The following is a 27,008-nucleotide window of genomic DNA, read 5'->3' on the forward strand; positions in this document are numbered from 1 at the left end:
CATTGCTGTTTGGTATTTGGCAGTGAATACCCCACTGGCTGACTCATCCTCTTACAGTAATACTAAGATTTCTTTATCAACGGGCAAATTCTCCCATTTTTCCTAATATTTAAGGTTGTACATGTGGAGCCTACTCAATTGCAGTGGGAAAGAAGAGAAAATGGTGAACTCTTGACTTGCAACGTGACTCTCTGTTAACACAGGGGTCACACACACTGACGAATTGAAAAAATACCCCCCTAAAAGCCTGTTTGTAATTCTCATAGTACTTTCCCACGGATATGAACTGAAATGCAAGGAAAATACACTGTGTATATATTTATTTGCACTTTTCCCTTTTTGAACCTCCATTGTTATAACCGGGAAAAAAAATTCCAGCATCTACAGTTAAAACATCCACTTTTTCTTTTATCAAGGTGTGATGTCTAAACATGACATTTCAAATATCACTGTTACTGCAACACATGCRGCATCTAGTTACAAAATTATACCGAATGATCCCTGAAGAAAATTAATCTTTAGCAAATCCTGCTCCTCCCCCGAAAGCCACCTTAAGCTTATATAAAGATATAAAAGCGCATCTTTACATTTAACCACATTGGAAAGTAGCGGTGTTCAAACAGAACCTTCCGTGCAGTCGATCTGCGCCGCACCGAGCAAAGTTTTACCTCTGCGATCCCTGCTTTTAACACAGATACTGCAACGGAGAGATGTGTTTTTAACTGGCGTATCTATCGTTGAGAGAGCTCTCGCCTTACGCTTGTGGCATGTACTAAGACGGAAGAAGAGATGGAAAAACAAAACCAAAAACGCCTCCAAGCAGAATCTCTTCCTAAACAAGGTGTAATTTTCCGTAACGCGGCTGCTCAGGCAGAGCTACTGCACCTCCGCGCCCGCTCCAAAGCCTTCTCTCCGTTCTCCTAGCGATTTGCTTTCACGGGCTCGATGACCGGCAGGAGCAGACTGAACCGGCCCGGGGAAAGCGGGCAGGAGCTTCAGAGAGCGCCGGCCCACAGCGCTGGGCCGCAACAGCGGCTAAGTGCAAAAACGGCAGAAAAACGCTTCTAGAGCGAGCGCACCGGCACGGCAGAGGGTCCTGGCCAGCGCACGGCTCCATCGCAAACCGCGTGAGGCCGCGTGAGCCAGCGCTGCTCTCGCCGAAGCGCTGCCGCTGGCGATGGTGTAAACCAGAGACGGTGCCTCCTGAGTCGCCAGAACCAAGGTCACGCTGGCAGAGCTGATAGGAAACGATTTAACCTTACGGTATGTAGTGCCAACACACATCTTTCTTGCCTATTCGAGCGCTTCAATAGGCTACTGATTGTTATCATTTGCGTTTTACTAAYGGGTAAATCACGGCAAGGAACTGAAAAGTGACTGATGGAGAGTTAGACAACCAACAACGCACGGCAGCAAGTCTCCTAATCAGCCCTCTGATGTCCCGAGTACCGGCCCAAGTTGTCTTCCACCCAGAAACTGTCACCCTTGGGTAGGTCAAAGATAAGTCAAAGAACACATTTCAAATGTAATTACCTGGAATACCAGAGTTACAAGACAGAGCTCTGTTATATAATACACACCTTAAAGTATCGGTTAAAATAGCTGTCATTTTTTATGCTTTTAAGGTTGCAGGCCACAGGTGATGTATACTAAAATAAATGCAATGACTTACAAGGTTTTAACTGTCAGCCCACCGTATCAAGTAGCAATGTCATCATCAGCATGAAAAAATCAACACATAACTACTATTAGAGTTCGGCTAAATTTCTTAGCTTTACGGAAAATTAATCTTTCAGTGCGTGATGGACAGGTTTCCCAAGACTTCTTTAGCAACTGCATTAAACTTGGACTGAATTTTTTAGGTACTGAAAAATCTAGGCCTAGGTGTATAAAAAGCTACATGCCGACTTTTTAGATAGAAAATCAATTTTCGAATATCCTTCATACAATCTTACTTACAGTACCAAAACCCAGCTCTGACAGGCAAATGTACATAGCAGCTACAAGTAATGGATTCCAGATGAGATAAAGTGTTAGTACTGCCACATCACTAAACATGTTAACCTCATTCTTATTACAGCATTAAAATGTGAAAAGTGAATTTCCTTTTCTAATTGCTTTCTAAGGAACATCAATTTCTAATAACCCTAAATATCTCTATTAATTATGTTCTGGTGTCATATACATTTATATAACTATATATACTATATACATGTCATATATATATATATATAAATAAAGTGTGCGTGTGTGTGCGCGTGTGTATATATAAATGGAAAAATTTAAATTTACATGACAAAAATTAAATTTAAAGTGCTTAAAATATGAAGATTCCTCCCCACTGTGGCAATTACATGTCCATTTAAACAGTCAGTAGGAGGAAAACACAACAGAAGAAAAATGAATAAAAATGAACACCAGCATTAGTTACTCTCTCTTTTTAGCTCATGTTTTTTTAACTCAGTGGTAAAATTATTTTCGCAGATTTATGTCTTCTTACAATACTTACAAGTCTTCTGTACAAACCTGTGTTGAGGATCTGTGTTAATTCTGCAGTAACTGTTTTGTATGTATGTGCAATGAACTTAAAACTCACACATTCAGCTCAACTGAGAATAGAACTGTAACATACTATATAATATTTATATTTCTACTTTCACAACTGCAGTTTTATTTATGAAGGATTCAGTCGCATAATTAGTATGACATTCAGATTCTTTTAGATGCTTTCTATTTTACAGCAGGGTGTTTCACATTTCCTGACACTGAACAAAACACACATGTTTGTAAATGTATTAGTTTGGTTTGCTAACACATTAAAGCAAAGGAAAATGCACTGATAAAGTAAAAAAAAAAACAGTCACGAGCTGCTGACATTATTATATCTATTATTAAGCTGATCTGTAGTTTTATAAATATCTTTAGTGAGTTTCCTAGGAAACTCAGCTGACACTTAGTTTGACAAGCAATCTCTAAATTTTGTATTATGCAAGCTGCGAACACAAAAGTACAGGTTTTAGACTTGCCTGCCAGTGCATGTGGGAACTATCAATAAGCATTACTCTCTTGAAAAACCATGGCAATTTGAGCAGCGTTAGCAGCTATACAAGAATTTCTGGAAAAAAAGGGTTCATAAATGCACAAACAAAAAGGAGGTAATCGTACATGAAAATTCCCCTTTCTTACCAGGTAAATCACTAAGCAGTTCTGTACAGATATTTTGACCCCACAAAAAAAATCACAAATAAAAGAAAACAAAGTTAGAAGAATAATACTATAGACACAAACCCCATACTATATTTTTAGATGTATTTTGACATTCAAAGAATTGGAGAGATGAAGTGCTAAACTGCAGATCAATAAAATGAACTACACATTTTAATAAATCTTTGTCTGCTTCAACCATTTTTGCTTGCCTGGACCTCTTGTTGAGTCTCACCCTAACATTTCAAAGGCCCTTGTATCCAGAAGTTTCTGTGAAAAACAAGAAATCAAAACCACAGGAAAATGCCGGTTTCTTGACAAGAAAAAGGTAACATGTCAAAGCTTTAACACTACAGCTTCAAGTTCTCAGAGGAAAGAATCTACAATTTATCCTCAAGTAAGTTGTTGGAGTTAACAAACCTGTATTTTTCTGATGAGCCACTAATGGCTTTGCAAATTTCTCGACAGGCTCAAAAAACCAGCAGGACCACTACAGTCTACTAAGCAAAACCACTGGGGACAGGGGCCTCCAATTCCACCACCTTCAGGTTGTGATAAATCACTCTTGAGGTAGATATATCATAACAAGAATACTTATGTTAGTTATCCATGGAGCTGAAACTGAAAAGAAACCCGTCTTTTTTAAATTCTGCAGTTAGTTATCAGAGACAAGCTTGGAATTCGAATTTTTTTTTCTATAAAAAGTCTTTTTTTTTCACTAAGTGAGGGATAACAATCTGGTTACTTCCTTCTGCTGTATTTACAGTAAAAAAACATGGATTTCCAGCCTGGACAATTCCTTAGGCTCTGCTGTTGGGCCTCAGGGAACCCCACAGTATTCTGATAACGTTTCCCAGTAACTGGGAAGGACTTAAGGAAAACGACTTCCAGTAGTATTCTAACCACTGACTAATTTTCGTAAGTCATTTACTGAAAATATTAATAGAAACCCCTCAAAAGAAGTTGGCAACATTTAATGGCTGGGGATTTTCCTGTCAAATTTAAATAGTCACTCTATTTTAAATACAGCTTCCATGTGGTAGTGGAATATTTTCACTCTATCCCTCCATACTGCTTTGCAGCAGTTTCCCAGGAGGAATAAGTACAGCAGCGAATACGCTATCAGGCAGAGAGAAGAGAGACTGAAACCTGGTTTGAATCCACTCTGGATCATGTATGTTGTTCTCTAGTTTTGATGGATCGACCAATTGCTGCTTAAATTATTACTGAAGAAAACATCCAGTGCAAACTTTGACGATATCACTGAAATCAATATTTATTTAGAGCGTGTAAGAAATCTAAGCGTTGATGCGGATCAACATGTATTTTTGGCATCTTCTGAGAGCGCTGGTTTCCCAGTACTTCCCTTTCGTTCCCCAGCAGTTGTAAAGGATCTATGTCAACACCAACAGTAACTTGCTATAACTGTCTCTTCAGCCTCTCGTGTGGGCGTAACGCTTTTGGAAAAGCAGATTAAAGAAACGGTCTTCAGAAAAAAAGGCAAAATGTTTTGCAAAGCCTTAAAAATGCCCRTGATGGATCCGAAGAGCAGGCAAAGAGAGAGGCTGCAGAGGGCAGCATTCGCTAAACCACGCGCCCTGCATTTCGTGCCTCGGCAGAGCCCTGCGGCTGCGGTTTTCTATCTCAAACCTCTTCACTGGAACGATATTCATAGGCTGAAGTTCAGTTCACCTTGTTGGAGAAATTTCACTAAGGTATAGGTAAAAGCCTGAATTTAATAAACATCTCCAGGGCTCATGTTGACAACCCTTCCACTCGGGAAAAATAAGTGTTCACAGCGCTCTGCCAGCCTCCCRGTGAAGTTGATGCATTCTCACACAGGGTTAACAAAGTGCTGCCGGTAGCTTACGGAAAAAATGGGCAATTCACCCAGAGCGGCAGGTCTTCACCGTGGGCTGCCAAGCACGGAAACTGTCACTGTTACACAGGAAACTGAAAGGTTAAAAGCGAGGCTCGGCATGGGAGCAAAGTGCAATCCCACCCCAAAGGAAACCCGTGGGGCTGGCAGGGGCCGCCCGGCGGGTCCCAGTCTGGTGCACCCGCCGGGGAGCCCGTGGCAGTCCTTCCCGAAGCTGCTGGGTTTTGCCCTGGAGTGAGGGGAGGCCACCGGCTGAGATGGGGCGGTCCACACACAAAAGGGGGCTTGCTGCAGAGGGAGAAAGGGCACCTTAAAAATACGTTAAGGGCCTCCTTCTCCGGTCCCTGCTGGTGATTGCTCCTAGGTAGGGAGGTGGTGGCACCTTGTTGTCCTGCTCTACGTCCTGGCAACCAGTGGTCTAAGAAGCTAGATCCRTAAGCATATAATCCATGCCACTTTATTATTGTAGCTAAGGCCACCACCAACCACGGCCGGGACCAAAGCAGAGCAGCATGGTCACAAATTGCTTTATCATCAGTACTGGCGAAGGAGGCAAACTCTAGCTTAGACCCAACTTACAGAAGGTGACTCTTGCTGAGACATTAAGCACAGTGACAGACTAGGGCTACCGCAGCTGAGGGCTGGTCACTGTTCACCAGGGCTAACCTTTTCCCGTACCGAGTCAGGCAGCTGGCAGCGATCAGAAGGAAGCTTGATAGGAAGAAAAAAAAAAAAAGTTGACTAAAATCTGTAAGAGTGTTTCTGGTGGTTGTGCTTGGTTAAGAGCATTTCCTAGCAGCCATCCATTTGAACCTCACTTTCTTAGCTGCTAAACTCTGTCTTCTCGATACATACTGCAGAGTATCTCTGCAGAAAGCCTTCACAGGCTTTGCCAGAAGTCCAGCTATTAACCTAAACATATACATGAAAAGTTCAACTACATTAAATGTTTCAGATATATGTTTAGTACCATTCTAATGGTTAGCAGTAGCAATCTGATTTTTTTAATTGAGAAAACATAAACCAAAAATGAATAAACAGTATGATTTCTGTAAGTACATGCCCCCACTGGTTCCCTAAATTTGTTAAGGAGCAGTGTGAATTTTGGGAAATGCATTTTTTCCTTCTATATTTAGCAAACTAACCACTTTTTGGCTTAGCAGATGTTTTTGCTTTCTGAGCGAGAGGCCTATGGGGATCATCATTAACCCTCTTCTTAACATAAACATTGACTAAGATTTAAATCTGGAAAACTGTCATTCACACAGCAAGGTTAACAGGCTCCAGCAGAAATAAGACTCATCATCTGCAACTTCTGTTATCTGTGATCTCAGAGAACAGGGAAGGAGAAGGGCAAAGAAAGAAGGAAGAAGAAAGGTTATTTATTTATTTTTTTAAAAACGGATAATATTTTTCTATTGCATGTGATCAGACATATTATTCCCATGGGTGAAAGTGGCTGAGCTGTTGCAAAACTTGGCTAAAAATGAAGCACTGCTAAAATGCAAGGCTTAGACTGGCACCCACAGGCCCTTATTCTGACTTCATTTACACTAACCTGAACCCATTGAATTCAGTGAAGTTTCCTCTGATTTGCATGACAGTCTTAGAGATGATAATCATTAAATGTATACAGATACACCAGGGTGTGTTTATATACACACAGATTTGAATGCTGCAGTCTGGAGGCTCCGCATGGCACATTCTGTAATTACAACTGCAATTTTGAACAGAGGGCCAAAAGATAATAACCTAAAACCAGAAAGATCATATTGGATTATCTGGAGAGATCTGGATCCTAATTTTTTTTGTAAACTGATAAGTGACATACTAAGACCACTCTATCCATTGTCTGAATAAAATAATTGTTTAATATCTTTCAGCAACTGCACAGAACAGCTTGGGAAGCGAAGTAAAGTACGCCTGAAAAGACAGAGGAGCTAAATGGGGAGAACCCAACTGTCCTGTTAGAATTTGGAAATGGAGTCTGCAGTCACAACAATTTATCAAAACCTTGTTCTCACCTTTGTAACCAAAGTGCACAGAAGATTTCACCTCTAACTCTTCGATTAAATTCTTCAAAAGAACCTTGACTTTTACGTTCAAGAAATCCAAACTGCATGCAAAAGCCTTGCTAATATTTGGTGCTGTCAAATGCATCAGATATTTACTAGCACCAGTTATATATCACAAGGTTGCTAGGGGATGTGAAAAATTAACAAGTTTTTTTTTCACAGGGAATTGCAAATTCAGCTTTCCATTTGCAAGCTTCTCTTGATGTGATATGGAAAAATGATTCCAAAGCAACTTGCACATTCTGGCTGAAGCTTTTGTTTTTAAAAATTATTGCACTGTGGATATTCTGTTAGCATACATGAAATCCGCTGACTGCTATGAGCTCTGAAGAATGCCATGTCCAGGTTAGGAATAGCACTGGTTGTGGAAATTACTGATCAGTTACTCCAGTGGAAGCATTTTGGAATAACAACCCTGCCAAGGAGATTGCCAGAGAGGAGAAACCAGTTTGACTGGAGTTTTCTATCGGAAGCTGATAAAAGAGAAAGCAGAAAATCCCCAAACAGAAGAAGCAAAGGTAACACAACCCAGGCTTAAAAGGAAGTCACAAGAAGTTTGTGTTTACCTGTGGCACCAATCCAAACTCAGTGCAAGTGTACTTACTACTGAAAGATTTTATGTCTCAAAGTCAAACCAGATGATTCGAAAAGAGGGTGCTAGTAGCTCCTAGAAAACTCAGGTGAAGACAAATGAACTTTTCACAGTGGCGAACTTTTCTGTCCACAAAAAGCACACACATTTATCACTATATTCAGATCTACCTTTTTTTCCCTTTTTTTTTTGGTGAAATCTAAGTGAAAGGAACATTGTGTTAAAATCTTGTGCAAAATGTGAGCATATCTGTTTGCTTTCACCTACCACATGCTTGTCAAGTGTTGACGTGACCCAGAGAACTGACACGGCTGGAGTCCTGCTAAATGCGGCGATTTAAACAGAACAACTGGCACCAGTTCCAAGGACTGACATGTGTATCCTCACCTCGGGAGAATGTCTTACAGTGTGGGCCTACAGACACCAAGACATGGCATCTGGATGTCATCTGGAGTTCATATAGACGTCTAAAATTTAAGGAACAACAAGGGCTCCCAACACGTGTCCTACCAGAGGATAAGCTTTCTATGGTTGCATGTAAGACACAAAGCACACCATCAGTACAATCTAAAAAAACTAAAAAATTGGCTCTACAAAAAAGATAGGAAGGTGACTAACTTTCTGAAGAGTGGGAACACAGTGTTAATGCACACCTTGCATAGCATCCAGTAAAGTTTATTTTTCCTTTTAGTTTATCAGGTGTAGTAGCAGGTCATTTCTCTTCTGCACTTCTTATTCCCTGACCCGGCTCTACTGTTGCATTCACATACCTTTATCTTGTGTGAAGGACATTCTGGATGCAAACTTTATGAGCCATCCTTCAACATGCAGGGCAGCTGTGTGGGTTGCTCATGGTTACTGAAGCAGGATATTACCTCATATATGTTCAAGGCAAGAAAACTTACAACAGGGCAAAAGTTAACGGCTCAGAATTTAAGGGACAGAAAGATGACTAGAACTGACATCCTTCCTTCCTGTGCTTTCAGAGCATTTTACAATAACACACATAAAGGAACCACTTCACCCATCATTCAGATATAGACCTTTTGCTTTCCCTTTAGCAGAGTGAGGCATCTCAGCAACCTGTCACAACGGCCTTTGATGGGAAGGACACAAAGCCTGGTTTTCCCAAACTTGCCCATGCCACGAAACAGAATTTATTTGGACTTATCTACTCCTAATATAGAGTAGATGGGCTATCTCCTTCTTATTCTCACACACAACACACTTCAGAGCTGTACATGAGAAATAATGTCAGATAAATATCCGTATAAGATCAACTGCCTTGTAATAGAAATTATCAGGTGAAAGCAAGAATAATGCAAACAACATGGAGCAGAGGTCTTGCAGTGCAAATATAAATGCTAGAAATAACTACTTGTTTATTTAATAACCATTAAAATCATAAGAAAGTTTCTGAATCTTCACAGACAGTACTGCTGGACTGTTCTCATTAGATCACCATTACAATGTCCACTTCAGAACATGACACATTTAACCACTGAGTATATTTGAGCAATTGGTCATAACACCTACAGCTTGGCTGAGGATTATTTGGGGGAACTGGTGGAAGGCCTGAAACTAAAACCAGGAGATGAACAGTTACTACAACATGGAAATAAGAAGGATGCAGTGACCATGTCCAACTAGTGTAACTCCTTTTAATAGTCAAAGCCATTTAGGCAGGATGAGAACTGTAAAACTAGCCTTAAATCTAGTGCCCACAACTAGTCTTAAAACCCTGCTACCTGTACATTTAACAGTAAGTCATGGTTATGCTAACATTTGCTATTAATGTGACATTTTGTGAAAAGCAATTCTACCTCTATACTCTCTGTGCCTTTCTTCCCATTTCTGTCAACTCTTCTGGAATTTTTCAGCATATAGTATATCAGTACTATTAAAACAGCAATACAATTAGTTGGGTTTGAGGAATGAGGAAAATAATTATGCAATGGACTGATTATTGCTGCTTCATGTTACTTTAAAGATTGCATCACATTTTTGTTTTAAGGTGCTCTATCCTGTACCCAACATGACGTTACTTTGGAGCTTGGTTTATGAAAAGCCAGAGAAAAGGGATCTTGCTTTGCAGATAACAGAGAACTTGGCCTTGCAGGGAATCCTCCCAGAGCCACTTCTCACTGCAGGGGCTTTTCCCTGGGATGCTGGCTGCCAGTGCCAACACAACATCTCAAATCTGAGGTAGGAAAGCTAAGGAAAAGAGAAGGCCCAGCAACATCGGTCATATTGCTCTGGTGCAACAATATTGCAGCGCACGCACAAGGCTCTGGGACCCACGTGGAGCCTCTTGGAAGTCAGCCTCAGCTTTTTGCAGGATCGTGGCCTGTGCCACCACCCTTAGCACAGCATAGTGCTACTGTGAGAAAAACTTCAGCCTTCAGAGCTAAAGAGCGGTCCTACAATATTGCAGAACTGTTGCTTTGTGCTGTGTATACATCTGCAGGAAAGGACAGATTTTTGATAAAGCTTACTTCAAAGAGCAACCAAAGCCAATTTTAAGTCCTGGGTAACTTCTGAAGCTCTTAAAAACAGGCACAGAAAAGGTAGTTGACCCTCCTACTCTGTTTTCTCCACCCATACAGCTAGTGGAAAAAACATCTCAGATTTATGCAACAGCAGCTGGAAAATGCTGAAAAAGAATACATGAATAAGGTATAAATGTCAAAAATCCAAAGCCACTTGTCAGTTCAGATTTCAAAATATTGACCTTTCTTTCTTCTCTTTTCTTTTTCTTTTAAGAGAATATTAAAAATACCATTCCTAACCTGTGTGTAGTCTGTGGAAATAAAAACCAGGAGTGCTTTGGAAATCATTTTCTCTATAAATATGGAAGCTACACTCCCAGTTTTACATTATCATGCATCGCTGGCAATATATTGGCAGATCATCATGCAGTCAAACTGTGAGTGCAGGTACAAGCCTTGTATTTTACGTGAAAGAGGCAATGTTTTCATCCATTTTCTTTTCCACTTCAAACCTGAATGTCTCTAAACAACAAATTCCTTATCAGCTTATTTTTTCCTATGAAATTGTCTGCATATCACATTATGGTGCAGATTCAAGGAAATGCTCTGAGAAGGAATGTGCCTGATATACCTGTCCTGAACCACTTTTGTGATACAGTCACCAGTTGTGAAGATCTGACCTTTTTCCCCCACTAAAGTCCATGTTAAACAAAATTCTAAAAAGAAATTTCAAATTCTAAAACACAAATTCTTTAAAATATCGCTGGGAGAGTGAATGCCTTAATGAGGTAATGCTACCAGGCTTTAAGGTAGGTGTGAAGAAGAACAAGGACTTCTCCCTTTAGTTCCTGGGACCCTGATTCCATAATAAGATGAACCTCTCACACTGCGCTGGACACCTTTTTAACACTAAATCAGAGAAGCTTCACTAAGCGATACCAGTCCTGTACTGCAAACTTAGAAAGTAAACCTCAGCCTTGTGCAAAGGAATAACCTACAGAATTACTATCTCAGCTCATTAGCTCAAAAATGAAATTTTAAACCAATGGCATAGTATTTTAGAAAGCACTCCTCTTTCCCCTACAGCTCCCCCGCAAAACTAAGACGACTTTCTCCAAGCAAGTTTTCAGTCCTTATAAATAAGGTGCACTGTCGTTCAGTGGAAATAGAGCAAACATTAATTAGAGAGAATTCATTTGTTAAAGTCATCACAAAAGCAAAATCTAAATACAAAAGTTTTGTTGTTGTTTGGCTTTGTACTACCAAATAAATGGAAATCCTGATCTAAAAAATAGCAGAGCACAGGTATGGCAGCCAAATCTGCTGGCATTTATTTTAATCAAATAAACACATAGATAATTGTTAATCTTATAATTCCTTCAAATTGTTAGTAACCTACTTAATTAGATTACACATAATCCAGTCCTAACACCAGCATTGCAAATACTTATCTCCTGCTCTTAACAGGTGTCCACCTTGCAAGCTGGTAGCACACATTAGACTACAAAGCACTCAAAGCTCACATTTCCTTCAGAAAAATAATTTCTCTGCTCTGAGGAGGGGCACACTGAGAAAAATTTTAAGTCAATCAAAAAAGTACACAGTATAACTGTGATTTTGAAAGTAGAAACCATTCTTTAATTAGGCAGGTGTTGATAAACAGTTTCCGTAATTTGCAAAATGCTCTTTTCAGAAGGTCTCAGCGTTATTTGTGTTCAAAAAACACAAAGTAATAACTACATTTAAAGGAAGTATTTTTAATTACGACTTTAATTGTGACTAAAAAAATACACACAAACTTAATTTAGTGTTCCCATGTCAGACCTGGGCCTGTTCTGACCTAAATTCAGTTCCAGGATATTTTGCACATCTGAGTAGATTCATTATAGACAGAGACAGGCCAAATCACAGATGTGAGTGAGGAACTAGGGAAGTTTCCAGTGGTTTTTTCTGCCTGTGATTAAAATTCTCCCCCTCTCAGAGCTGAAAAACACGAGGACAAGCTTCATTCTGAAACTCTGCAAGGGTCCTGGGCCACCTCTACCCCCAAGACAAGGTGTGCAAGTTATAAAATTGACACTCGATGCCAGATAGAAGGAAATGATGACTAAATTAATCTGAATCATATTAAGAGTACAATCAAAAATTGCTGACCTATTCGTCAAACCTAACATCATCTTCAAGGCGACTCACTTTGTCACAGAAGCTAAGAAGACAAGAGAGACTGYTAAGAACTGAAGAATGAACATAGAAAAAATAAGTAATGCAAACAAGTGGCAAGATATTCCCATTGCAAGGCAGCCTTGCAAGCACTGCATTATTTTTTTCTTTTGTCAGAATGGTTACCTAAGAATGGTTACATATTTTAGGTGTACAGAGGGACTAAGATATTTTGCAATAGAGGCTTTGACTCTACAAACTCTCATCCACAATTTTCAGTATTTTTGCATAGTTTCAAGTATATAAGTAACCCTAGCGAATGCAATAGGACTTCTGAATTCAACTGGACTACATGTACGCTTAGAAGATCAGTAATGTGTGCAAAATTTGGAAAGTCTGGGGCCTGCATGAAGATCTTTCCTCACAGCAAATTCAGATACTGATCTTTGCTAGTTGCAGTATAATCTCCAAATGTCCAAATCAGAATTACAGCAGAACAATTGCAGCCAGTCCAGCAATATGTGATGTTACACGGTGCGCTGCAGTCACAGAGGTTGATTTTTAATCTGAGGAACGATCATGCCTGTGTGATTCTCCACAAGTATAATTACCTAGCTGTTAAATCCAGCAGCTTCAGATACACATCCTCAGCACTCTCTCGTATCTTCCAAATAGCATGCCTAATGGAGGTTATAATAAATGTAATAACACATTATGTAATGCGTACAGTTTTTGCCAGCACCCGGCCTGCAGGAATCTTCCCATATGTACAATGAGGGACTACCACCGAGATGCTCCTAGGCAAACTGGATCACACCATCAGAGACAAGACAGGCTCCAGTTTTACCTCCTTGACTTGGACATTATGTTTTGAGTACTTCTACTCAATGCATCACGGATACATTTAAATAATTGTATGAGGGTTCTTGGACAAAGTACGCACCCATAACTCAGCTCCTTTTCTAGGAAGTTTGCTTCTGGTCTTTGTTGCTGCCCTTGCAACAGCAGCAGGGCACAGGCCTCCTGGGCAGCGGCGCAGTGCCTACTGCGTTCTCTGAAACACAACTTAGTCCTGGCTGACTTCTTGACGAAACCGGGTTGCACACTTCCAGGAACCTTAACTGCAACTGCTGTGTCTCCGTTTCCCAATGAAGCCACGACTAGAGAACACGGTTACCTGTAGGACAACTGCCGGGGGTAACATCACAACGACGTCAGAGCTGGTTTGTGGCCATCTGGGCCCCGGGCTACACGCTGCTTTGTAAAGCAAGACCTGCACATTGATGTGTTTGAATGACTGGAAAAACTAGTATTAAGCCCAGGTTCTAAGTTTCAGTAATGTTGACTGTAATGACGACTCGATCCCTGTCAAGCCACCCAACTACTCTGAGATACCTTCTAGCACACACATAGAACTGTTTTTTAAACATAATTTATTTTCTTCAGTAGTTCACCTTAAAATGTTTTCTGTACCAGCAAGAAATGCAACATTATACAGTACTCATGTGCTGCAATCAATTGAAGCAGAAGATAAAAAAAGGACCAGAAAAGTGAATTAAGCTAAAGGAACTCGCTCCTTTACATCTCTCCCCAAACTGTATTATTTTAAAAAGTATTTTTAAGATTATTCTTTTTGTATTAACAGTTTGAATGATTATAGTCATTATCTCCAAATGATGTCAGAAACTTTAGTTCAACAAATAGAGGTGTCTAGAAGCAGAAAGCATGAAAAAAGGATTGGTGAACCATTCCTGCATTTAATGCTCCAAAAGAGGCCCTTACTGATTATCATTACAATGGTAATGGTAATACCATTGGTAATAAGCTTGGCTAGAATTAAAATTGAGTATAGATAAGATGTTCAAAAAGTGTCAAGAACAGGCCCATGCACAATACTTAAAATATATTTTAATACTGTAAGGGATGGGAAATAAAGTCTTACAAAGAAGCCAGTACATCATGCATGGTCATTTCTACTAATATGACTAAAATCATAAAATAAACAATGACCTAGAACTGTTAAGAATGAATCGAATGGAAAACATAATGAGAAACAAATGTATTAATATTAATTAACAAACATAATACTGTAAAATGATATCTGAGAGAATTAATTACGACATGAAATGAAATACAGATGGAAACATTTTGTAGGAAACAAAGTATGTTTCAAATAAACCTGCAAACAACCATTCCTGGGCACTGCATAAACAAACATTCTACTCTTTCCCTACAGTCATCAATAAAATAATTTACCTAGCTAAGGAACTCATCTTTAAGATAGTGAGATATATCTTACTCTAACTTACCTAGAATATACACTCAAATAGTCAGCATAGCCCCAGTCAGCCACACAGCATGCTTAGGAGTTATATATACATACATCTGTATATGTACATACATCTGTTCATGTTTGTTGAAGAGCTTCATTCTTCTTTACATCACCTACTGAGCATCTGAAGGAAGATCTTTGACTTATCAGTACCAAGAAAATTGTAGAAGGAGGAACTTAGAAATACATCAAAATCAGTCATGAAAGTAGGAAAGGATTGCTTACTTATAGCATAAAAAAATTCCATCTGGTTAGGCTGTGGTATTTTTCTTTAAAAATTAAACAGGAAATTATTTCCCTCTCCCTTCAAAGCATTTTCATTTATGATGCTAAAAGCTTGATATTTGTAGATTTTTATGCCATCCATCATTAATCAGCCTCAGAGAGTTTATAGGTGGAAGGATGTCTCCTGACAGATACAAAAAACAGATTTAGAACTGAAGCTGCAAATTAAATAAAGACAGATACGCATTTTAGCACCCTGTAGTACGTTTCCAAAAATAAACTAGTCAAACGGATATCTTCCTAAAAAAACTGATTGCATAAGCATAATTACACTAAACATGAGTACCTGCACTATCTCTCTGCATATTATAAATAGTTCAAAGTTACATTACACAGTCTTATCCTAAAATGCTATTGTTCTAAAGTTCATGTGTTCTCTCACAATGCTTCAAAAAAGGCTCTAGCCTAAAATGCTATCCCAAGCAGTCTTTTTCTAATGTTGATATATAACTTATTAGAACCTAAATACATTATTTTCCCCTTGCATGTCATAACAATTTTCAGAACAAAAACATATTTCAGAACAAAATACTCCCTCAGTTAAGAACGGTGCTTAACCATGTTATTCTCTCTAGATTATAATGATACATTAGCACTTTCTAACCAATTCTGAGATTTCTCTATTAATTCCCAGGGCTTTTCTGCCTACTTATAGAGTTTTAATTTTGTAAAACTCAACAACTCTTTTGTCATTTTGGAAGCTGAGAAAGTCACGTATTTCAAGATGCACTTTACTACAGGAAGAAGTGCTGAGGTAAGGTCTTCTTCAGAAACTTTAAGCTGAGACCATTGAGCAAAAGCTTGAGCTGGATCCTAGAATCCTCCCAAAATGCCAGTCAAGGTACTGGCTGCGGGCAGCACTACCCGCAGGATGCACACTGAGGCCAGAATTCTGTTCTTCTTCTCCCCTGCTTTGCTTTTGGACATGAAATCCCATTTAGGGTATTTGGGCAAACCGTAAGCATAAAAAGCACTTCTGGGAAGACGGAGATGGCAATGCTAAACACCAACATGTAGCACTGCTTATCAGTGCCAAGGCGCCCCCTAAATGCGACTGTCTAAACACCGTATTAAACACCACAAGGTGTATAATTTTTTCATTATTTTTTTCTATCTATCAGAAATACCCAACACCCGGCAGAAATTCTAATATAATCTGTCATTTAAGAGTTAAAAGCAGAAGGCAAATGTAACCCCAAGGAGGAAGTCCTTATGTCAGCAAGGGCAGTTTTGCTATGTAGTAAAAACAGGACTGGGCTCTGGGAGGGGGCCTTTTGCCTGACACTTTGCTGACATCAACAGGATCTGTGCTCAAAAACTGAGGGAATAGACAGGCTACCGTTTGTACCGCTGTTGAGGCCAAAGCAGAAAGTGTCACCTTATTGGCTTCACTTCTGCACGYTGGTTATGCCATAATATCCACAGTACAGAATTATTCCCACTCTGGCATATAACAGTGAACCCAACAGTATCTATTAAAAATAAGCCAGCTGATACTACTCCACACTACTGAAATAATAGACTGCATAGTTATGAGGAGAAATTTAAAAAAATGTCCATTAAAAAAACCTCTATGCTTTACTCTGGCAGTGTATATTAAGTGATACAATCACAGAATCATAAGGATCTTTCTGCTTCCTGTTGGTTGTGATAAGGTTTATTAGGCATTTAATCTTATAGGGGAAGACTCATTGCTCTGCACCTAGTTTTCTGAACAGGTGTCTTTCAATGTTTTAGATATTCGAAGGAAGCAAACGTGCAGCTAGAACCTGATTCTTCTCACAGTGAAGCCAGAAGAACATCACCTTATTCCCTAGCACGAAATCAAGCATGCTTTGCAATTTATCTATAAAGTTTGGCAAGTTGTGTAGAAACTGCTAAATACATCACATTTACAGAAGAGCTGACAGGGGCTTTTCTCAATGGGCTAAGAAATACAGGATTTTACTAAAATCTGGTATAACTATTTCAAATGAGAAGTGTTAAGAGATGCTGCAAGATACATCAGGCAACTAGAAATGAAGAGAGAGAAAGAGATAAATATTAAAGAAAGGATGGTTTAGGTAAGCAAGAAGAAATGCTGAACTAGAACTTACGAAACTCACACTTGAAAAGAAAGAGACACCACAGAATAGGTACATAACTACTGATAAAAGAGATAAAATTGTAATTGAGACGCTTCATGGTGATCCACAGGCATACAGAAAGACAGACATCTACTGAAGTTTAATTATAGCTTGCAGTATATCTGCTATGTCAAGACTTCAGCTACTGCACCTAGTATTCTAGCCAGGTTGAATTAAAGTCTTTTTCTTTTTGTATAGGTGCCCAAACTGGTTAGCTGAATGGGAGATTGGGTGTGTCGAGGCAAACTGCAGTCACACTTGTAGACTATGTGAAAAGATTCAAAGAGCCTGAAGAAGAGTTGGCAAAAAGAAATCCAGAAAAAAAAATCAGAAATAGATACACTAGAAAAAGGTTAAGACTCATGTATAGCTGCTTCTTTACACGAGATTATGGAAGAATTACAGACATTATGAACTGATCACAAATACTATGTCCTTGAAAAGGTTTTGCAACTATATATAATACTATAAGCTTTGATCTACTTACAATTAATTTGCTAGGTAATTAAAACAGTCCYATAAGCCAAATTTAATTTAAGCAGTCATATGTTAATCCAGWGCAATTTTCAAAAATCTTCCTTTTYAATTATATTGCCATATATTAATAATAAAGCTTTTTATAGTTTTCTTTATTTACACACATATCATAACTGACCTGCCCAAAGATTAGGTTTCATAATATCCCAGTAAAGACACATCTGTTCCAAGTTTTCATGTAAACAGCAGATTTACTGCATCTATTCTTTTTAACTTGCAATTTTTTGCATCACTATGCAGATAACGAAATGCAATTATTTTCTCTCAGTGCTGTTTCTAGTACATGCTTCATTCAGTAAGAAGTCCTCCACAGATTCCTGAGTTGTGAGCTGAGGTGTAGAAGCGATAATGTGTGAACTGGCCATGACGTACAACTTCACTTCATTATGCCTCACAGGCACACCATTTTATTTAGTTTGCATATTACAGATAACACTAAGGTGTGTGTTTGAGAGGTCTGTACAGCATTCAGCAAGTAAAAAAATTCCTCACCCTTGTTGCAAGCTTTGGTTTCTTCTCGGAGCTGAGAAAGGAAACGTGGTTGTTGGAATACATGCAACTCTGAATAGCTTTGTAAGCAGAATTAATCTAACAAAGGCTACTTAGTTTGGCAACAAACATGTAGGTGATTACTAACTTCTGTTAAGTATGGTAGATTTGCTGCGAATAAACAGCAAGCTAATTATTACAGAAAACATACTGTGTTTTGCTAGCATTAGCAAAATCACAATTCRGCCTGGCTCTCCAAATTCTGTTTTTTTAATGTCTAACAATGCCATAAAATTTGTAGCTTAAGACAAGCTTCTTTCCTGTAATTATCATTACTTAAAATAAACATTTTTCCAGCTTACCTGGATTTTGAAGCTACAATAGATACTGGTAGGAATTCTGGCATTATGCAATTGTGCTACAGTTTGCATTAACAGGATTTTTTCCCATGATATTTGAGACAAGAAAGATTATGAATATCGGAATACGGGGGCAGTATATCTGGGCGAGGGGACGGCATGACTAGAAGCAAAAAACTGACATTCAGGAATTTATTTGGAGTTCTTCGTGATCATACTGTTTCCTTGTATCTGGATAGATTACAGACACTCACCTCTAACAAAGTCCACATATCTTTAGCATTACTGGATGAGTTAAAATKTGCATTTCACAATTTTTAACAATTTACTTTTTCTCCTCTTTTTTTTTTCTTAGCTTTTTCTACTCCCAACATTACATTCTGTGTTTCTTTTTCTGGCTGAAACTTGCCTAAAATCCACTAGCTGAACAAAAATCTATAGYCAGTGGGTCAGACCAGATTAGTGATTCCTTTTTGACATCAAATTCTATTAAATCTGCAATTTCAAAGCAGAATCATGYTGTCATTTCCTGCACCTATGCAGGACTCATGCAACGTCTGACATGCCTAAGACCTCACCTATATGGTTGCTCTTCCCAAATCCAGGTGCTTTTTTGCCTGATTTTTCTGGAGAGACAACAATAATGTAATTGCAGAGTAGTTTTTAGCTTCACCCTAGCTGAAGGGTGAAGAGGCACGGTGTGGCCTTGGACCACCACGTCCCACACAGGCAGTGCAGAGCTCACCTTTTTTAACCAGATCCCCCCAGCCCAGGGGAAAAAACGCACCAGGAGCYGCAGGGGTGGAACGAGAGGGACCCGCTGTACTGAAGAATCCACCTGCRCCAATAACAACACAACTGGCATTTATATTTATATTGTATTTACGTGCCTATTGCGCATTAATCGCATCTAATCTATTTTTGCATAGGCTGCGGCTGCATGGGTATCGTATTCTTCAGTTTTCTCCGGTTGACATCTTTTATCCCCAGCTACTTTCTCACAGTTTTACATTTACTGTAAGGGCAGCAAACATTCCCCAGACTCCTGAAAGGGAAACCCCAACAAATTCAGACCATAAAGTTCATTAAAATGTGCGCACTCCAGGGACTGACAGAGGATTTACAACTTAAGACAGATGGCTTTCAGGGAGAAGGGAAGCAGCCTCTCTCTCTCTTTTTTTTTCTTTGACTTTCAATCTCAATGAAAAATTTCAGTGTTTTTTTAACCTTCCTAAAGGTTGCATCTCATTGGTTGAGTTACAGTGAACCAGACACTAATGCTATTGACTGATTCTAAGCTCTCACGCCACAGATTTTGCAAGTGATTTTAAGTAATAGATGATCTCTCAATTACTATATATTTGTGCCTTTAAAACCATGCAGATACATGGGAACCAAAGCAAACTCAAATAAGAGCTGCTTTTTGAAAAGTTCAGTGAGCATTTACTTAATGTATAATTCCTGAGGACAGATGCATTTAATGTAAAAATTATATAAAATAACAAAAATACTAATTATGAATATAAAACTTCACTGTTGTCAACTGTCAATCCAGTTCAAGGGAAGAATTAAGTTTTAGCCCACATTGCTCTTCCGAGTGCTGAAAAGCAACATCTCGCATGCTGCAAAGCAGCATTTTCATGGCAAGGACACCCCCTAGGCAATGGCTATGCAGACAGCTGCCTCTGCTTCTGCTGTGCTTATATATCTCACAACAGCAACTACACTTGACAAAAGATACAGCCAAAAAGTAAAGATTTCTAAATGATAAGGATCGCATCAAGCAAGACAACAGGACAGCAGGAAACCCGGCGTTCTATTACGCTCACATGTTTTCCAAATAGGAAAATCTCCTAAGAAACACAGTTCATAAGTTGGTGCATGTGCTTCTAGCATGAGGTTTTGATTTGGGCTTTTCTGGTACCTGAAGCTTGTTTTTTGACAGCGCCCTTGTTTTGTTTACAGCACATCGCTGGGATACTCCCTTTGATTCAGCCTGGCACACGTGACGCTCCACCAGCTTCTGTTCTGCAGTGCTGCTGCTCTAAAAATAGCTTCCGCTTGCTTTGGCTCCACATCTAATTTATGGAAACTCACAGAAAAGAAGGCCCCTGCTAGTGGGTGAGCGACGTACGGTTTTGCAGCTTGCGCTGCTCATCTTGCTTAGTGCCGGGAAATGCACCACCGATAATCTAAAATCTACGTTTGCAGCTAATTTCAGTGAAGAGGGGAAAAAAAAGATAATACATAGCATGTTGCTTTTGTTTTTAAGTGGTATATTACTAACTTAACTGAAAATGCAAAATACTGAGACAGCTTACTGAGATTATGTTAGATTGCTTAGAATTTAGGAAGGAAATTTAGAAATGGCTACTAGTGCCCACTTTTTTCAGGGAAAATGTCATAAGCTTTTTCCCCAACTGATCATTTAACAAATTACAGTAAAGTTACAAACCTTTCTGTTTCTTATACAGAGCATCTAAAACATCTGCAATAAACTTCTTCACTGTGTCATAAAAGGTACAATATAAGTATTTCCTTCAAGAAATGTTGATTTTACAAATTTTGCCATAAAAGCTGCCTGTATGTGATACAGTATTTTACATGCATATCTCATCATTAACCTGACATATATATTTTTCTGAATCCAAAGCAAATTCAGATAAGTGGTTATTTTTCTTTCTACAAAATAATTTTTAAAAATTTTCTGAACTATTCAGGTGTTTATTTGTAACACTATGTCTAAGAGTGTTATCAGCTGTTTTGGAGCTAGTTTCAAGTGAAAACTGAGTAAGAAACAGGGATGACAAAGGTCTGGTATCTGTACTAATGTTCTGATTTTTAATGGCATAAACCTGTTAAAAGAGGAACACTATCGTAATGAATCAAAATTCCAAAACTGAAAGGAAGGCCGTTCTTTCTTTAAAAGTTGCTAGAGTAATGAAGACGATAAGAAAACTGGAATTCAGATTTTATTTTAGATATGAACTTTTAAGTTAAGGAAACTTTAGATGGCAATCAGCAGCTTCAAATAGAGATTTTAAGGCTTTACTCTTGTAAAAAAACAGCAACTAAACTGACCGGCTTTGTCCACAAAGGCTCCTTGCACAAATTTAGCAGTCTGTTTGCAAGCTATCAATTTAAGGATTGGTATCTAAACTGTTATCCAAGTAGGGACATTACTTAGCAACTACCAAGGCTTAAAAGGAATTTTCATAAGTCTCATGAGAGGTTATGATTTACTGACCAAAAAACTCAAACAAGATCCTGAAACCAGTTTGAGCTGGCTACAGTTGCTTCTTATGAGCTATGTGATTAAGTAATAGTCACAGTGAGTCTATAGCAACATACTTGCGCAAAAAAGACTGGTGTATTAATGCTAAAAGGTCTTTAATTGAACAATTATTAACTTCGATACATCTTTTAGACAAACCTTTTATACGTTCTGCCCAGGGGAAAAGAGACAAACAAAAACACATCACATGCATACACATTCAGAAAAAAACAATGTAGTCTAAGGGAGAATGAAAAATAGCAGCTCTGCTGGAGTTTTTGTATGCAAAAGCTCTAGCACTGTGTGACAGAGAGGAAGAGGAAGGGAGTGAAGTAATGGATGATTTAATGCCAGCAAAAGTGCCTTTTCATACTGAACATAACTGTTCAGTTCTGTACTTTTAAAGCATTCAGATTGGAGCTTTGAAAGCCCGTTTTTGTATCTGGAACACATAAACATTAAAATCTGTTTATATTCTTAATTATAAACAAGTATTGAAAATCCCTCGTCTATCTCCAAAACCAGATCAGTTTGATAGCATTAAAATCAGTGTTTATAGTCTGGCACTTGTTGCTTTCATAGCTGCAGCTCTCTGCCTCTGTACTGCTGCTACAAATTTGAAGCATCAACTCCTGCAGCTTTGCACTGTAATTGCTAGAAAGCAAAATAGAGACGTGGTGTGGTTCTAGGTTTCAAGCTTAGAAAAAGGAGGAGAGCCGAACTAGCCACCCCTTTTAACACATTACATGCCACGTTGTGGATCTCTCCTGCCAATGCTAGGATAACTGCATGCCAATACAATGCTTGGCCCTGCCTTAATATAATTCACATTACATAAGTGCCTGATAAACAAAGCAGACAGCTAGAAATGAGATAACTTCGCAGTGCGTATATTCAGCTGACTACTTATTTAGTTTCCCAGCTAGCATGCTGACTGTGATGATAGGAAAGAAAATGGCTGTAAATATCAATCTCTAAAGGTATTCTTGCTTCTCTTCACATACCTCAGTTTTTAACAGCGTAAGCAGGACAAACATGGCAAAATTTTAAGTATGGCTAGACTACATATTTTATTTATTTGTTGATCCTCTACTTCTGAAGAGTGAAATTGCTTATACTAGAGAAAGCATTTCAAAACCAATTTCCAATCTACCTATAGCTATACAGAATAGGTCACATCTTTAATATGCATCTTCAAAAATGCACTACGGACTACAAGATACTTACAGCACCTCTCAGCTTTACAATGTTCATTCCACACAGTAATTGAGATGGAAGTTGCCCGATGCATTATCTGGATATTCTACTTAACATACTGTATAAAATACATGTGCAATATCATAAAAGATCACAAAAAAAACTCAGACACAATCTTTATATCTTTCCTGGCCAGGTGAAAAAACATTTAAAACTATGGTAAGTTTACCTGTTCCCTTATTTCTGCATCAGGTCATGGAAATAAAAGTAAATGCAATCAGACCTAGCTTCACACTGATAAGCAAATATTGAAGACAGTATGTTCTAGTCAAGTAAAAATACACTTTTAAACAGCTTACATATATCTTAAAATGAAAGGACGATGCTCCAGAACAGCAGCTAGTACAGCCAAGGAAAGAAAATAATGCATGGAAAGTGCTGATAAAAACCCACAAACAAAATGAAACAAATGAAGAATCTCAAACCAGGGTTTAAATGTAAGCTACAGTTCTAGAAACATTGTCTGTGCCGTACCAAAAATACATGTCAGAATGCCTGCTGCAGCTATCTGAAGCTCCCTTCTGTTGGGCCCTCTTCCTTTAGAGCAAACAAGGTAGTAGTAATAGCTAGTTTTTCTCCAACTTCCCCTATGAACAAGATTCGCTGGTGGATATAAGCCGTCAACCACTGCCACAAATTCCACAAGCTTCCATATTTCTCTAATCCTATTCTTTGTCTCGCATTATTATATTTTAAGTGGGTTAACAGCACATGCCAGTATTTTTCGTAACTCCTCATAGGGGCAGCTGTCACTTCTTCCCCATTATCATCTCGGTTCATATGGACAGCATCGTCCAAAGCTACGCGTTCTTTGCAAGGTTCAGAAGAAAAGTAGGCCTGATCTTTTATATTCAATATGACTGGACTTGCATTTTCTCAACCATTACTACCTTTCCAGACTCATCAACAATTTTTGGTTGTCCTACCAAAAAAGCATTCTCCCAGCTGCCACATGAAGTAGTGTTTCTCATGAAGAGTTTTCAATGATTCTTTTGGGAAGAATAACTGAAAGTGTTATGCACATATCCTTAACTGATGGAAGGAAATTGATTGCTGTGAGATTTATCTTGTAGTGACAAAACACACACTGTGGCCATCTGCTCATCCGTTGCAGAGCGAGAGTTGATGCAGCAAAGGGATACAGAGATTCAACCCCCTCCCCGCCTTTGGGAGGGGGAGCTTTATCTACCGCTTTTCTAGCTTTATCTACCACAATTCTACACCATCGTTTATCTCAAGCTCAAGCGTTTTCACCCAAACCTGGAGAGAGACAGAAACCACATCTATCCACCCATACAGCTCTAAAGGTTACCTAGCTTGCTGTGGTCAGTCACCTCATCACCCCGTCACCTCCATCAGAACGGGTCAGCAGGGAGATTTTAGCAGTACAGTTTGACTGGTAGAGGTTTTGCTCATATTCAGAGCTGGAAAATCCAGAAAATTGTATTTCTCATGGAAATTTCAGGATTCAGTGGCAGGTTTGAGTTCTGCCAGATGACCAGGGACCAAACATTCCTTAGTAAAAGATCTGGTAGCCACTACGACTGTCACCTGGAAATGTGGTGCAAAGCCTGGCTGCAATAGCAGATGCTGGGCAGACAGGTGGACTTTAAATTCAGTGTATACCTGCAGTTGACAGGACTACACACATCATAAGTAGTAAAATAAAGCAAGCCAGTGCAGCAAGCACATTGTAGTGTACCACACAGTAAGATTAAGACATTGTATGTTTGTGAAGTACACCAATGCTGGTTGGTGCAACTCTTTGCAAGGTGCAATCAACATCTGTAAAGAGGTCTTCTATAATCCAAATTTATTGCTCTTTGTGCTATACATTTTTTTAGCTCTCAGAATTTATTCTAATAGAGTTGTTTCTGAATTTTAAGAAGAATGACCACTAAGGATGAATAGCTGCCACATATACATAGATCAGCCAGTACATGGACAGTGTCTCTAATAGCAACTGGAAAATCCATAGTAAAAATAGCTGGTAATAACTCCAGGAACAGCTTAAAAGCAAACCTCAAATGCAGACATGATTTACACAGGGACTACTCACTGTGTGACAAATAAATCAGTACCAGCCTCACCAGTGGAAAATGGGTCCACATTAAGTTTTTTTATTATTATTTATTGCTTTCCTTCCCAAGTCTATCAAATCAGAAATGAAATATGTGGTTTTATTCCAGTATTCTTTAACTACCAAACAAAGCAACTGGAAGAAAATAATTATTTTAAGGTGATTAAACATTATACAGCAGTAAACCCCTATGCTATTTGTGCTTTTACATCACACTGGATTCCCCTATAAAAAACAAAGCCATTAGAAAGACATTTTTAAAAGGGTAGCTGGAATGACTGACCGAATAAAAAGAAAAGAATATTGAGCCATCTTAAAAAAAGATATTTCTGAACTTAAAAAAAAATAGTGGTTTAACTATAGGCTTTTTTCCAAGATCTCTGAAAAGGCCCTCTCTTCTCCCCAACTCCATTGAGATTTTGTCCTACCATCTGTGGTAGATGGGGCAAAACGCTGGACACAGAGGAAGCAGCTGCACTGGCCGTGTGAAGAGGGCACGTAATAGGGCCGAGCTGCTTGTGAAACTACAAGAGGTTTGTACTACAGCTTGTGAGCTTGAAGATTACTGAATATACTTCTCCAAAGCCTTGTCTGCACAAGAACAAACCTTGCTGGAAACCCCCCCTTTTCAAGCAACCTTGTACCAATACAGTTAAGTTGATTAAAGGTGTGAATCTTTTCGCATTCCTCTTCCAGCAAATCCTTAAAGAAACACTATGCCTAGAGATAATAGTCCATCCAGGTTTATTGCTTAATATACCTAAAAATGAACAACAAGTGGACGAAATTGTAATATAATTTGTAATATAATTTAATAAATTGGAAGCAAATAGTATATATAATCTTAGCAGGTAGTCCTATGGAAGAAGGACACTCCATTCAAATACAGACTACCTGCCCTTTATTTATTAGAAAAAGATAGATTGCTGTATCTATTTCAGATGCAATAACTACACACTATACAGTGTTAGCCATTTAGGGAGCAGATTACTGCATCTACAGCTTAGAGCTTTGAACGGTCACTTGCTCTCTGGGCTATAGGATAACCAGAAGTCCATGCAAGCAGCCAATGCATAAAACTCTTCTAAGAAATGTGGTCGTTATACTGCTTTACAGCCTTTACTGATGTTTCTGAAATGCAGTCTTAACAAGCTCTTGGTAATCTTCTGAAGATGATATTCTTTGACAGGTTAAACATACACGGGTGCACTCGTACCAGCTAGCTTGTGTCCTCTCACGTGTGCTCTGTTGACAYTATCAAGAGGAGCAAAGACTCCTAACTACGGCTGTCTGTATTACATCTGTTTTACATAGTCTAAAGTAAATAACCCTCTAGTAATAACCAAGATGATTACTAGAAAATAGCTACACAAATATCTACATTTTGCCTGATAGTCCTATAAGCATTAACATTAGTCATAGACTTACCGTGTCTAAAAGATGTTTGGTATATATTTCATAACAAACAACTCAGATTTTATCTACACTGGAAAAATGCATCACAGTAAAAATGCACTGACTGTCGAACATAGTTTTACTGTTAGCATAGACAGGGAAAGTGGTACTTAATGACATTCAAATTGTTCACAGTACCTTATGCACATTAAAGACAAACAGTTAGCTGACATTTTCTAATGTGTATTTTCTCAGTGTAGACAAGAGTTGAGTTGGTTAGGAGAAAAACATTCCTAAATCATTACCTAATTTCTACCTCTCTTTTTAGGTACTGATTGTGGATCTCAATGAGGATCTTGCAACAACCTATGCATTACAGATTAGGTAAACTAGTTACACTGCCTATCATTTTTTTCTTCATTTTAATGTAAATATTTTTCTAAGATCATGAAAACATTTACAATATTAAACAAAA

At 38.7% G+C, this 27,008-nt stretch overlaps 1 protein-coding gene across 1 annotated transcript in view; it reads right to left on the reverse strand.

The window, feature by feature from the left end:
* GNAL (G protein subunit alpha L) overlaps positions 1–27,008 on the reverse strand; it is a 126,507-nt gene that overhangs the window by 17,852 nt on the left and 81,647 nt on the right. The gene's annotated exons all lie outside the window — the stretch shown is intronic.

The sequence above is a fragment of the Rhea americana genome, unplaced genomic scaffold (assembly GCF_003343005.1).
Source record: "Rhea americana isolate MKP2758 unplaced genomic scaffold, rheAme1 scaffold_78, whole genome shotgun sequence".
In the NCBI taxonomy this organism is placed as follows: Eukaryota; Metazoa; Chordata; class Aves; order Rheiformes; family Rheidae; genus Rhea; species Rhea americana.